Below are 15,632 nucleotides of genomic sequence, written 5' to 3' on the forward strand. Positions count from 1 at the left end.
TACTTCCAAGATGAAGTATTTAGGGCATGCAAATCAGGAAATTTTCAGGGACCATCTTAGAATTCTGCGTATCACATCCCATATACAGGAAGCATAGAAATGCATGGTCAGGATAAGAGGTCGAGGCTAGACAAGTATAAAGATTTCCATTCCACAAGTGAACACAGTGAAGGGGATGAGCAATGCTCTTATTTTACTGTTGCTGTGATAAAATACTTTGAGAAGGGTAACGAAGAGAGAACAGTTCTACTTTAACTCACAGCTCAAAGTACAGACCATTATGGTGAATGAAAAAAATAAAAGGAGTAATGATTAATCCTAAAATATGGAGATGTTTACTATAGATATAAGGGAATCCGGAAATGGGGAGTACTCAGGCTAAATATAGCCAGCCCTTTTACCAGACCATGAGAGGAGAGAAGGGAAGGGACAGCAAGAAAGGAGCTGAGAATCAAAAGAGGGGCCCTGGGGCAGAGAGACTGGAGTAACCAAAATGGCTAAATATATGGAGAGCAGGCCAGAGAAGGGAAGCAGAAGCCCAGCCCCTTTGAGGAAGAGGTTTAAGGTGCTGAGAGGAGCCACAGGTACTGAGTGAGACTTATCTCAGATTTCATCAAGACCTAACACAAGGCAGAGAAGTCACGTCAGCAGGAGCTTGAAGTTCTGGAGAAAGTCAGATCCCACTGACCATCAAGAGTCAGAGGATGAACACATGCTACATCACAAATCTCATTACCCATGCCATCAGGCCAGGATCTCCAGAGGCTGCGGAAGCAGTGCCAGCAACTCTCTAGACCGTTCTTCCCACATTAGGTTATGTAGTCAGGATCGTTTGCCGCAAGCATGCCAGCAGCTAATCCCTGGGCTGATTCTGCATCTTGTCAAGTTGACGACAATTAGCACTGACCATTTCAATCTCTTCCACATCATCAGCCATTTGTGCACCATTTATAAAGCAGGTATCATGGCACAGTCTTTGCCTCGAGTTTGCAGTAGCTTTCTCAGGGTCTGTAGAAGGAGATGCAATTTTAGCTCAGGTAATCCTGAACTCCAAAATTCAAATTCAGCAGGTAGCTCTATTTCCAGAGAAGAAAAAGATTAATGCTGCTACTTTTTTCTTCCCTGAATTCCCACATATCTGGTTGAGATAAATACCAGATATTCACCCGATCTTTGAATGTTATTTCTGTTACTCTTGAAGAACCCATGAGATTTGGCTATTCTTTATTGGCTCAAGAACTTCCTAAGATTAACATCTGGCTATATTTGCTTTTCAGTAAAAGCAAGATGAGGGACTTCTCCCACTTTTTTGAACAGGACTTGGAGTGGTAATTCACACTAGTGATAAGCCAATTAAGCATCATAATTCAAGCAGGGTGTAGACAAGGTATGCAAGATTACTTTAATTCTTGAGCATAATAGTTTATTACATTATGAATGTTTTCTAAAATGTTACTTAATAACGATGCAGCCACTGGTAGCAAATAAAAGTTCTTTTTGCTGACATAAAACAAAATTCCACATTTAAGTGATCCTTTTATCTGGTCTGCTTATTTTATCATACTATGAAGGGAAAGAAAAATATATTAGTATCATATATCTGCCAAAGAGTCTTAGATAGAGGAAAAATGCAGAGCTGGGCATAATTCAGCATGCCACTCTCTAACAAGGTAGAGTCTGGCATCCCATATCACACAAAAATTTTTCTGTTATCTTACTTTGGAGTAGGCTCTAGACAGACATGACTAGGATTCCATTAGAGACTCTGCTAACATTTACAATGACTCTGGACTTTACAATGACAAAGAAACATTGGACATATGTTTGTTACAGCGGTGTGGAATAGAAAATCAAATGTATTTACGCACAAATAAATAAATAAACAAAATTATTGAATGGGCACACATGTCAATTGTATGTAATCTTCATTAGCCGAAAGTGATCCTAGGCCATGACTATCTTTGGGGCAGTAAATGCATTCATTTTTCCTTGTGTCTAGAATTTCCACAAATGCCCTCATAGCACAGATTCTGGTTACTACAATATCAATGTAATGTATGAGTGTGGCTTAACCTGGGCTCAGAAACAACAGAAAGACAGTAATGGAAAGCTACTGTCAGTTTTGGTGACCACAAAATATCTATCTTGCCCTTCATTCAAAATGCAACATAAACTGATTATCTTCTCTGTGAGGCAAAATCTCAAAGTATCATCAATGGAAGCACAGGCTCACAAATCAGGATTTCTCACAGACTAGTAGAATAGTGGATGCTTTCTGGGTATGGGTGTGCTGCCTTTGTATTTAAATCTTTTGTTATGACAACTACAATTCTTTAATATTGGTTCAATATTTATAATAATGTAGCACACTAATTTAAGAAGGTATTTGTCTAGGGACATGTTTGCATAGGAATTTTCTGTACTATCTGCTTAACCACTCTAAAAATCTAAAACCATTGCAAAATAATTTATTAATTAAACAAAAGTTTTAGAAAATTGGTTTCTACAGAGCTAGTTCCAGGACAGGCTCCAAAGCCACAGAGAAACCCTGTCTCAAAAAAACAAAAAAACAAAAAAAACAAAAAAAAAAGAAAAGAAAAGAAAATTGGTTTAATTGGTTTATATGTTTTTTTTCTGTTACAGTTCATAACTAACCCTTCTTTTTTTATTTTTTTATTGAAAAAAAATTCCTCCTCCTCCCAGCCTCCCATTTCCCTCCCCCTCCTCCCACTCCTTTCCCCCTACCTCTCCAGTCTGAAGAGCAATCAGGGTTCCCTGCCCTGTGGGAAGTCCAAGGTCCTCCCCCCTCCATCCAGGTCTAGGAAAGTGAACGTCCAAATTGGCTAGGCTCCCACAAAGCCAGAACATGAATTAGGATCAAAACCCAGTGCCATTGTCCTTGGCTTCTCATCAACCCTCATTGTTCGCCATATTCAGAGAGTCCGGTTTTGTCCCATGGTTTTTCAGTCACAATCCAGCTGGCTTTGGTGAGCTCCCAATAGATCAGCCCCACTGTCACAGCGGGTGGGTGCGCCCCTCACGGTCCTGATTTTCTTGCTCATGTTCTCCCTCCTTCTGCTCCTCATTGGGACTTTGGGAGCTCGTTCCCGTGCTCTTAAATATGTCAGTCACTTTCTTCTGTGTCCTGCAGAATGTCTTGCAGACTTTTTCATGAAGCAAGCACCTTGAAGGATCATCTCGCTTTTAGGAAATTTCAGCAGTCATTTCTCTGTGGATCCTGCATGTCCAGTTTATTTGGCATACCATTAAGCAGTCCAAGTAAGAGCAGTTTTCTTTGCCCAAATAGTTAATCAACTCCATAAGGAGCCTCTTTGATGCCCATCTTTCTCTTGAAGTAGATTGGTGCTGCCTGGAGAAGATGTGTCTCACTGTCATGAAAAGTCCTAAATTCTTAAAACACTTTAAATACCATATTCTGTAGTCTTTGAAAGATTTGAAGAATCCATATCCATCTGAATACATTTCTGTACATCTAGAAAATCTGAATACATTTCTGTACATCTAACATGACTACAAACTTGGCTATTATAGATGACTCTCCATTAATCTATATTTCTTAATTATGTATTTCATTTTTAAATGAGCTGCACAAACAAAATACCTTAATCAAGATCAGAAATTAATATACACAGTATAACAAAATTGACCTTAAGTTTGTATCTGTAGAAAAAGATCCATACCAATGCAAATCTCTACAGAATATGTCCCTTTAAATGTAAACAAACATTTATAAACAATATTTGGGAATATGGTTATAGTTCTTCTCCAAGGTGCTTCCTGGTTTTTGTTGGGTGAAATAATTTTGGGGGTGTTATATGGAACCATAAAAGACCAGAAATACCAAAGGTATGGAGGAAGAACCCAGTCAGAGACAGCACAACACCCTACTTCAAATTATATTATAGAGGCAGAGTAACAAAGACATGGATATTGGCAGAAAAACAAATAGGCAGACACCATGATTAGTGCTGTTCTATTCACATAGCAAGGAAGTGGAACCAACATACTTGTTCAACAGCAAAATAATAGGTAATAAGTGTAGGGATAAGTCCCACCCCTTAGGGGGCGTGTTCGCCTCAGGCTAAAGTTCTCCTATAAAATTGGTGAGCATGCTCCCAGCGTCCTCTTCTGCTTTCCTGGTCTCCGCGGGAACAGTGGTTCTGTAAGTCTATTCCTCCATTAAAGCTGTCTATATTTTGACAATCTGTCTGCATTCGCTTACGCCGTTACAAATAAGAATCTGTTAAATATGTAAACAGAAATTTATGCTGCTCCAGGGAAGTGTAAAATTACAAAATTTGCAAGAAATCTCTGTATTCAGAAATGTGCAATATTATTCAGGCACTGGAGGCACAAGCTTTTAATCCCAGCACTTCAGAGATAGAGGCAGGTGCATCTCAGAGAGTTCGAGTCCAGCCTGGTCTACAGAGCAAGTTGCGAAGAGGCACAGAGAAACCCTGACTTGAAAAATAATTTTTTAAAAAAGAAATGTGCAATATTAAGGGAAATCGACCAGTCTCAGAAGACAAAACTTCAGTCCTCATATATGAACACTAGCTTATAATTTACACATGTAAGAAAATGTAGGTGTATGTTTAGTGTAACATTTAAAATAGAAGCTGAAATGATAATAAAAAAAGAAAAGGTGCTTACTAATATGTTCACATATATAAGGTTTTTCCTTTAAGTTTTTTGAATCTGTTCTCTGCCTGTCAATCATTCTCAATGAATAGGTCTTTAAATAAGAAGTATTCACATGTAAAAATCAGGAGAGGCTACTGCTTTATGGAGCTATAAATTTTAAATTAAGGTTCTCATTGACTACTCTTGTAGGATGAAATTCTTTGTAAATACTACTAAATTTAATGTACCTTATTATTTAAACATAAACTTAAGTTATTCAAATCATAGAACATTGCTAAAAATATTTGGAAGACATAATTTTGTTAACAGTGAGAATACCTGGACTTACTTTTGTATTGTGCTTCATCCCCAAGAGTAACAAGTCAGGAATTTAGAACACTTTAAAAGCTTTTAAAGATTTTATAACTATATTTTATAATTCTAAATGCTAGCATTATTGATGAATAGCATACTTCATTCACTGTTAGTATTTTAGAAAACTAAGGATAGTGGAATTAAAAATTTAGTGATTGCATGATGACCAGACAAATAAGAATAATGAAAAATTTAAGATTTTGTCCCTTCCACATAATTTAAAATATCATTAAATGTTGACCTAAACAAAAAGATCAGGAAAATAATTAAGTGGAGGGTATAAAAAGAAGATAGAGAGCTTGAGCTAATGACTTAGCCCTGCTGTTATTGTTATTGTTTACGTGTGTATGTTTGTGTAAAGGTGTGTGTGTGTGTGTATGCATGTGAGCATGTGTGCGCAAGAACACAGACACTTGATGTGCAGAAAGTGTGGAAGCCAAAGGACAGCTGTGAAGTTGGTTTTCTCTTTCCTTCATTATGAGAGTTCCAGGATGTCAAATTCAGGCAGGTAGGTGTATGAGCCTTTACCTGCTAAGCCATTTTGTTTGATAAAAGAACAATGGGCTATGGAGCTTGTAGAATTGTAAAGTGTACATATTCGAGTTCAGGAGAATAATATTCTTCTCATGAATTCTATTTTAAGTTCTACTCTAAAATTGGAATCTAAAATGTATAGTCTATGAACTCCTTCACAGAGAATGAGAGCCAATTTAATTTTTAAAAGGTGTCATAAAGTAGATGGGTGTGGTAACATCCAAATGAAGCTATCCTCTGTTTCCCAAATCAGGTTCACACTGTCTTCTAAATCTTTTATAACACCTGAGAGAATAAAATTAAATAATATAAGCATTTTATTGCTACAACTAACACCAATTATTACAAAAGGTTCCTCAAGCCTGCAGGTAGGCTGCTCCAACACCCCCACCTCATCGATTGAACCCTGTAGGCTACAAGTTCCTCTCTGCCCCTTAACCCTCAATTCCCCTATGACCTCAGAGCAACTTCGAAGCACAGATTGTGACTGCACAGAGCAGATCAAGATGTGAGTAATTACCCACCTAGCTGGGCACCTCACTCTCTAGGCCCTTAGTACCAGGCAAAACTTCAGGCCCCTCCCCAACCTGTCTCAGCCTATCTAGACAGCAGCAGACAAGCTTTCTGCAGGTAGGCTGTTCTAACACCCCCAACCAATTGACTGTACTCTGTAAGCTACAATACCTTCCCTACCCCCGCCACCAAGCCCTCCTATTCCATTCCCATGACCTCAGAAGAACTCTGAAACACAGGCTGTGACTACACAGAATAGACCAACAGGTGAATGATCACCCACTCAGCTGAACACCTCACTCTCAAGTCCTTGGTGCTGAAGCAAAACCGTGAGCCCCTCCCCAACCTGCATCAGCTTCTCTAGTCAACCAGCAGGCAAGCTTCCTGCAAGTAGATTGCTCCAACACCCCTACCCCATCCATCAGACCCTGTAAGTTACAAGTCCCACTCTGGCCTCAAATCCACCTATCCCCCAAGACCTCAGAAGAATTCTAAAACACTGGATGTGACTGTACAGAGAGGACCAAGAGAGCAGACCAAGAGAGACTTCGGTGGCTCCCTGAGACACAGATAGTTACGAAACAGAGCAGACTAAGAACAGTTTCTGAAGACACAGACAGCAACTGTAAGAATTGAATCAAAAGGCAAAGACACTGCCAGTACCAATAGAGAAAGAGATGCGTAGGCAACAATGCAAGAATTTAGTCAACATCCTAAAAAGCAACATGGTAACACTAGAACCCAGTGGTCATACAACAGGAGGACTTGATCATCCTATCCCAGAAGAAGCAGAAGAAAACTATTTTAAATGTAAATTTATGAGGATGATGGAGACCTTTAAAGAGAAAATGAAACATTCCCTTAAAGAAATAGGGAAAAGAGCAGCAAAAATTTGGAAGAAATCAATGAATCTCTTAAAGAAAACCAAGAAAAAGCAGTGAAACAGGTGTAACAAACAGTTCAAACAGTGCAAGAATTAAACACTGAAATAGAGGCAATAAAGAAAACACAAACAGTGGAAATTCTGGAAACGAAAAATCTGGATAAATACATGGGAACTTCATAGGTAAGCATAATCAACAGAATGCAAGAGATGGAAGAAAAACTCTCAGGTGTTGGAGATACTATAGAGAAAATAGATTCATCGGCCAAAGAAAATGTTAAATTCAACAAATTATTAACACAATACATCCGGGAAATGGGACACCATGAAAAGATCAAAACTGAGAATATCAGGAATAACCACCTATATCTTATTGTATCACTATGGTTTAAAGTTAGAATCCAACAACAATACTAACTGTTGAATAACTGAAGAAATCAAAGAAACATCATGATTTACAATAGTCACAGATAACAAAATATCTTGGGGTAACAGTAACCTAAGAAATTAAAAACCTGTTCGACAAGAACCTTAAGACTTTGAAGAAAGAAATTGAAGAAAATACAAGAAAATTGAAAGATCTCTCATGTTCTTGTATAAATAGGATCAACATAATAAAAATGCCAATCTTACCAAAAAGCAATCTATAGATTCAATACATTCCCCATCGAATTCCCAACACAATTCTTCACAGACCTTGAAAGAACAATATTTAAGTTCATATGGAAAAACAAAGAACCTCAAATAGACAAAACAATCCTGTACAATAACGAAAATTCTAGAGGCATCATCATCCCCGACATCAAGCTTTATTATAGGGCTAAAGTAATGAAAACAGCCTGGTACTGGCATATAAGCAGACAGGTTGCCCAATGGAATCAAATCAAAGACTCAGATATTAATCTTCACACCCATGAAGAACAGAATTTTGACAAAGAAGCTAAAATTATACAATGGAGTAAAGAAATCACATTCAGCAAATGGGCCTGGCATAATTGGATATCAACATGTAGAAAGAATGGGAGAGTTGAGATGGAGGAAGGACAGAGATGGAGAACAAGGAAAGAGATACCTTGATTGAGGGAGCCATTATGGGGCTAGCAAGAAACCTGGCACTAGAGAATCCATAAGGATGACCCCAGCTAAGGCCCTAAACAGTAGTAGAGAGGGTGCATGAACTGGCCTTGCCCTGTAGTCAAATTGATAACTATCTTAAATGTCACCATAGAACCTTCATTCAGCAACTGATGGAGACGGGGCAGAGACCCACAGCAGAGCACTGGGCTGAGTTCCCGGAGTTCACTAGAAAAGTGGGAGGAGTGAGAATATGAGTACAGAGGTCAAGACCATGATGGAAATACCCACTGAAACAGCTTACCTGAGCTAACTGGAGCTCACCAACTCTGGCCTGAAAGGGAAGAAAGCAGCAAAGAACCAAACTGGGCCCTCTGAATGTGGGTGACAGTTGTCTGGCTGGGGCAGACTGCAGGGCCATTGGCAGTGGTACCAGGATTTATCCTTACTGTTGGTACTGGGTTTTTGGAACCCATTCTCTTTGGAGGGATACCTTGCTCAGCCTAGATATAGTAGGGAGGTCCTTGGATCTTCCCCAAAGCAATGTGCTAGACTTTGTTGACCCCACCATGAGAAGCCTTACCCTCTCCAAGGAGTGGATAGGGGCGGGGTGGGGAGGAAATTTGGAGTAAAGGGGAGAAGAGAAGAGAGTGTGAACTGGGATTGTTATGTAAGGTGAGAAAAGATAATTTTGTAAAAAAAAAAATTAAAGTTTTTAAAAAGCAGAAAAAATTCAAATATTAAAAAAGTACCTCAGTGTTAAGAGGGAATGATGCTCATTTTAAATGGAGAGTAGACAACAATTGCGGGATAGTAAATTGTTGGGGAAAAAAGTGAAAGTGTAAGATTTTGTTTGATCCTAATCTGAATATTTTTAACATCACTTTGTAAAAGCAAGGAATTCTAAAACATATTTAGAAATTCAAGATCAAAAGTCAACTTTCTGTATGTTATTAAAGACAAGACATTCATTCTCAAATTACTTAATTAAAACATAATAATATGCTGGTCAAATATCAGCTGATCACATCTAAAGAAAAACAGTATGATATGTAATATATATTACATGATATGTACATAAAATAATAAATCAGTTAGAAATTGTTCTGGTCATCTTTATTAAAATATATAACAATGTGATATTTTAGCTGTCCCAGAGAAGAGCGAGCATATGGTTGCTATAAATTGGAATCCATCTGCGGTGGTGCCTCTCAAGGGAGAAGACTGAAACTGTTGGTTTCTCTTCCTCCTCGGGTCTGAGTGTCTCTAAGTTCTGTGTAAGAGGATATACAGTAGGGGATGGCATCCAGTATTTAAATGACAGTTTATTCAAAACATGGGTTAGGTTTTTTTCCCAAGGAATTACATGAGCCTTGAAATATATGATTAAGAATATTGCTGTTTTTTTTAATCCATACCATGGTCATTCAAATGTATTTGGAAATACTTTTCATATCTGTGTTAAGTAACAGCAGACATCAGTATCATATATTTTCAATTATTAAGCATATTTCATAATAGTTGATGCTCTTTGGAATATCTAGAATACTTTTTATTTTAGAAGTATTCTAATAATATGTGCTATTATATAGCTACACAATCACAAACTGAGACATTTTATGTTTTCAAATTGAATGAATTTTATGTGCGTTTTCTTTGCACAAAGCCATTTAGAATTAAATCTACAATCATGACTGAATTTGCTATAAAGGGATAAAATAGTTTGCAATTTTAGATAATGGTGTTTTAATTTCTGACAGTCATTATAGAGAACCAGTTTAACTTTAAAGTGAACCTCAATTACCTTCCATTTAGTATATTTGTGTAACTAAATTTATTTTTGATTTGAAGACATTTCCAGTAAGTACCACACATCAATGGCCTCCTACCGTCTTCTCTATTTATGCCAACTCTTAAGGCTATTGAAAAGTTATGGCTGTAGCAATGCCATAATTTGCAAACCATAAAATGATTAAAGTAATCAGGGCGTCTGGAAATCAACTGGCCATGCTCCGTGAGTTTATAATAAACTAACTACATATTTCACTAGTGTATTCTTCCAAAATGTCGAATAAAATACAAAATCATAAATAAAAAGGTATACGTTTTCATTTAAAAGTATTGTATTGTCAGTAAATATTGACACAGGTGCATTCCTATAAAGATTACTTGAAATCCTGATTAAAAACTAAAAAGAGGATCGTTGAACTCTGAATGGCCACAACCTCTGAACAGTTCATGTTAGGATGCTTGAAGTATATATGCAGAGCAACCAGCAGGTGGCGGTATGTCTATGAAAGTTTGTGATAAATAATTTGCAAATTGCAGATTCCTAGCTATGACTAACAAAAGGATCTGTTAAAAGGACTGCTTGGGGAAAATCATCACAGGTTTCTGAGTGCTTTGAAATTCCTTAGTATACTTAGTATATCAATTTAAGAAGAAAGATTGAAGCAGACAGACTGGGGCCGCCGTTATGGGGCAAAGCCCTAGCTCACCACCCGTGAGTCACTAAAGGAGAGTGATAGAATAATACCTTTTGAAAGAGGGCATTGAGTTGTTATAGTGTAGACATGGGGGCACTTTCGAATTATTAAACAATAGTACTGACCGTTATCAGTACAGCGGGGTAAGTTTTAAACTCACCTTTAAAGTAACAAGGAAGTATGCAACTAATACAAAATATTATATATGCGTTCTTGACCATGAAACCTAGCAGTGGAAGTCAGGGTGGCTTATTAATAACAGCGCCCTTCTCATGATTCCTGGTGATGACTGTGACTACTGAAAAGAATTGTGCAATCAGGATTCCAGTACAAGAGTCCAGATCAGGCAAACCAGCTAGGACAGAAATGTGGAAAACACAAGAATCTGAGGAACCGAACCATAGTACACGAGGTCTTTTCTACTTACATAGGATTCACATAGGTTTTGTTTCTTTTCTCCCGGGGAAATTGCTGAGCGGAATGTTTTCATATCATTTATCAATTGGTCTGTCTAAGGGTATGAATATCCACATATAAATGTTTGGTAATAGAATGTAAGGGAGAAAAAAAGGAGATAGCATTATAAATTTAGTATTTTTGACTGAAAATTTTAGCAGGTTAAAAGCATAAAGAGTTTGTGAATTCTGGGTTTTGCTATATTTTTAAGTGCTTCATTAGATATATTTAAGATATATTAAACAAGAACTATAGGCTAAAGGGTGTTATGTGGTATTTCAGTGCATACACACATTGTGTTATGTTTAAATCAGGTTAATGGTTTATTTATCATTTATTTATAGTAAGAACATTCAAAATCTCCAATTCCATCTATGCTGGCATAATGAGAGTCAATCCTAACTTCTATGGCAGTTCTCTCTCTCTCTCTCTCTCTCTCTCTCTCTCTCTCTCTCTCTCTCTCTCTCTCTCTGTAGTGTGTGTGTGTCCGTGTGTGTGCACATGTGTGTGTGTGCGTGTGTGTGTGTGTGATGTTGTCATCACCCATTCATCACTGATGGACACATGGGTCAGTACCATTTGTTGCCTATTATGAAAAGTGCTCCAACAAATATGCCTCTGTAGAGTTTCTTCGTAAACTGGTTTCATTTATTAGATTTAAATATTCTGAAGAATCTCCACACTGCCTTCAATAGTCCATGCCCTAATATATATCTCACAGACACTATGCAAGTCTTCCTGTGTTCTGCATTTTTGCCAAAAGTTGTCACTTTGTCCTTGCTGATTCATTCTCGAACACGTAGCAGGAATATCACTGAAGCTGGGACTTGGATCCCTGATAGCTGGTGATGTTAAACACTTTTTCCCATAATTGCTGACTATTTCCTGTAGGATTTCTGAAATTTTTAGTGATTTCCCATTTTTAATGTCTTTGTTTACTCATTAGTAGGGCTGTAAGCATTGAGGGTTTTTAGACTCCCTATTAAATTTGAAAATTTGCCCCTCCTTATCTGTAGAGCTATCTGGGGGTTGTCTCTGCTGTCTGGTGGGTGCTTCATGAGCTGAGCTGAAGCCTTTCAGTTTGATGCAGCTCTGTGCATCTGTCTGCCCACTGCCCTGTGCTCTAGGCATCTACTCCAAGAAATATGCCCACTCTGGCGCTCTGAAGCACTTCTCCAAAGATTTTCCTAAAGTAAGCTCGTGCTTTTGGAGCTCATGATTAAATTTTTCATCTATTTTGAGATATCTTTTGTAAATTGCAGAAAATGAAGTCTAATTACTTCAGTTCGCAAATATGCAATCATTCACTAATAAGAATGTATTTTCTCCAGTATGTGTTAGTGATAATTTATCAGAAGTCAGTTTGTCAAGCCTGGTAGATGGCACAGAAGTTGGGAGCACTCTCTCCACTTTCATATGACCATAATTTGTTTCTCAGCACCCGCATAGAGTAACTCACAACTGCCTGTAGTTCCGCCCCTCCCCTAGGCAATCTATACCTCTGTTGACCTTTTCAATCACTACATGCACAAGCATACACTAATATGCAGACTCAACAAACGAAATTAAGTTCTTTAAAAATCAGTCTGACATTAATGTGCAGATATACATCAAATTGTATTCTATCTCAATTGCAACTATGTATACTTTGGTGTTAATAAAGTGTTGTTTTTATTACTACACCTTTCCAGTGTTCTTTTCAGTCAAATACTGTGGTCAGTTCTTCTTTGCTGTCTTGATTCAAGTTGACCTTGGCTAACTCTTTAACTCTTAAATCAAAACAAAAATCTGAAAATACAAAATTTTTTTAAAAATAAAAGACATAAAAGTTGCTGGTAAAGTTGTTCAATTAAGAAGGATGGATACAAAACAAAATAGAAAATATAATTCCAAAGAAATAAATTCATCTAGATCACCACTGTAGAGCTAAAATGTAGAACATTACATGTCAGGATTACCAAGTAATAACTTCTGCAACCTCATTCATATCAGATTACTAATGCAAAGTAACAGGTTTGTAGAACGCATTTTTGTAGAACTATTTATGGGTGTGTGTTTATATATGTGTTTGTCCATAAATATAAACATATAGAAAGAAATGATTTATTGACGTATGTCCAGACCACCAGTTTATAGAGAACTACACAACTATCTCTCATGGATATATGTAGCCCTTTTATTAAAACTTCCATTGTCTTTTCTAAGCCAAGTTATTATTTGTATGATGAAAATAAGAAATAATGATTTTCTACCCTGAGTATCATGGCCAAAAGAAACTCTGGGTACTAGCACATAATTGTAGGGTAATTCTCAGGTCTACATCTCCCGAGCAATAGTCAGGAGCCCATCCCTTTCTTCAAAAAGCTCGTTCCACCCTGATGTTATAGAAAAATAAATACTCCAGTTCTGTTTATAATAATGAGCTTCAGCAGAGAGCCCAAGACAAAATAAAAACTGCAACTATTGTGTAGATATTAATTTATTTCATCTTTTTCTGTGGCCAGTGCTTTAACCTGAGCGCCAAAGGCATCTTCTTTTTTTTTCCAAGAGAATTAAATTCGTTTATTGATTACACATGATAATGGATGATACACAAGCTTCATTCCCATCTGTTATTTTATCTGATACCATTATTCAATTTTGATATTGCATAGGGTGTGCCAATAACCATTTTATAACTAAATTGTAACGTTGCTTGGATGATGATCCTTTTAATGGTCAAACTCAAAGTCACAATAACTGGCAATTTAACCACACCAAGGCTTTTGAAGACAATGGCTTCCACAACCAAGCAATCATAAAGAAATTCCAAATGGAACTTGGCACCACCCTGAAAGGAATTCTAACTTCACACTGTTGGGGAAGTTTACCAAGATGGCTTCAGAGTAGACTAACTTTACACAGCACATTTAAAAAGGAAAAATAAAAGAAAAAAAAAAAAGAAAACAAAGACATTTATTCAGTGTCATGATCAGACTATTACATTTAGCAATCAACAGCATGGGTGAGTAGAGGTCTACAGTAAACCCTTTGTTGGAATGCTTTACACTTTCCACAGAACAGAAACTAAAATAACCTGTTATACAGTTAGTCACAAATACAGTCCTCGAGTTTTTTTGCCCATACACATGAGTATTGTCTAAAACATGTCTTCTTTGTAGCAGCTAGGCCCTGCCACCACTCTGCTTGGCTGAGTTCACAAATCTGTTGTAACCTGTAGCTTCCCTGTCACTTCTTTGGCTCTCCTCTCCTGCTAAGCTTTGTTTCCTGGCTGTAATTAGAACCTCCTGCCACTGCCATAGCTGCTGGTGCTGCTGCTGGAACCACCATAGCCACCTTGATTTCGTGGTTTAGCAAAGTACTGGCCTCCACCACCATAAGGGCCAGAGCTTCTGCCTCCAAAGTTTCCTCCTTTCATTGGTCCAAAATTTGAAGACTGATTGTTGTAATTGCCAAAATCATTGTAGCTTCCACCACCTCCGAAATTGCTTCCATCATTACCAAATCCATTATAGCCAACCCCACTGCCACCATATCCACCACCACCACGGCTGCCACCGAAGCCACCACGACCACTGAAGTTTCCCCCTCGACCAAAATTGTCATTGCCGCCAAAACCGCCTCCACGACCACCACCAAAGTTTCCAGAACCACTTCGACCTCTTTGGCTGGACGAAGCACTAGCCATCTCCTGCTTGGATAGGGCTTTTCTTACTTCACAGTTGTGCCTGTTCACAGTATGATATTTCTGAATAACAATCTTGTCCACAGAGTCATGGTCATCAAAGGTGACAAAAGCAAAACCTCTCTTTTTTTTCCACTGCCTCTGTCAGTCATGATTTCAATCACTTCAATTTTCCCATACTGCTCAAAATAGTCTCTCAGGTGGTGTTCCTCCGTGTCTTCTTTAATACCCACCAACAAAGATCTTCTTCACGGTTAAGTGGGCACCTGGTCTCTGAGAATCCTCTCTTGACACCGCTCTCTTAGGTTCCAGAACTCTTCCATCCACCTTATGGGGCCTTGCATTCATAGCGGCATCCACTTCCTCCACAGTGGCGTATGCAACAAACCCAAAGCCCCTGGATCGTTTGGTGTTTGGATCTCTCATGACCACGCAGTCCGTGAGTGTTCCCCATTGCTCAAAATGGCTCCTCAGACTCTCATCGGTTGTTTCGAAGCTCAGCCCTCCAATGAAGAGCTTCCGCAGCTGTTCCCATTCCTTAGGAGACTCTGACTTGGACATGAAGGCAGGGAAACCGGAGCCCTCAGTTATAGCTTTTGTTCTATCTATTTACAAAAATCATCCAAAACAACCAATTAAATGGAAATCTCCGTCTTTACTAATTTTGGACAGTTAAATCAAGCATGCAGTGTTTAAAGAGCATGCAGGCCCATATATTTTGAATTTGAATTCTCCAGTCATTAGGGAATTTCTAATGGATAGATAGAGCTGCCTTGGGGTTTATATCCCAAGAGAAAGACACCGCCCTACACTCAGATTTCTCAGGCTTCCCACCAAGTGGTGTTATACACATTCACTGGATTTTTTGTTGCTTTTTGTTTTTATAAATAATGATGCTGCCATAGTCAAACAGGTGAGAGATTAAGTGTCTGTATACTTAATATATATACTTAAGATATACTTAAACAGAAAAGTTTATGGT

General features: G+C 38.0%; 1 pseudogene; it reads right to left on the reverse strand.

The window, feature by feature from the left end:
• Nucleotides 1–13,765: 13,765 nt before the first annotated feature.
• On the reverse strand, nt 13,766–15,211 carry LOC126500172 (heterogeneous nuclear ribonucleoprotein A1-like; annotated as a pseudogene).
• Nucleotides 15,212–15,632: the final 421 nt, after the last annotated feature.

The sequence above is a fragment of the Alexandromys fortis genome, unplaced genomic scaffold, assembly GCF_014885135.2.
Source record: "Alexandromys fortis isolate MF-2015 unplaced genomic scaffold, M_Fortis_MF-2015_v1.1 scaffold_38, whole genome shotgun sequence".
Classification (NCBI taxonomy): domain Eukaryota; kingdom Metazoa; phylum Chordata; class Mammalia; order Rodentia; family Cricetidae; genus Alexandromys; species Alexandromys fortis.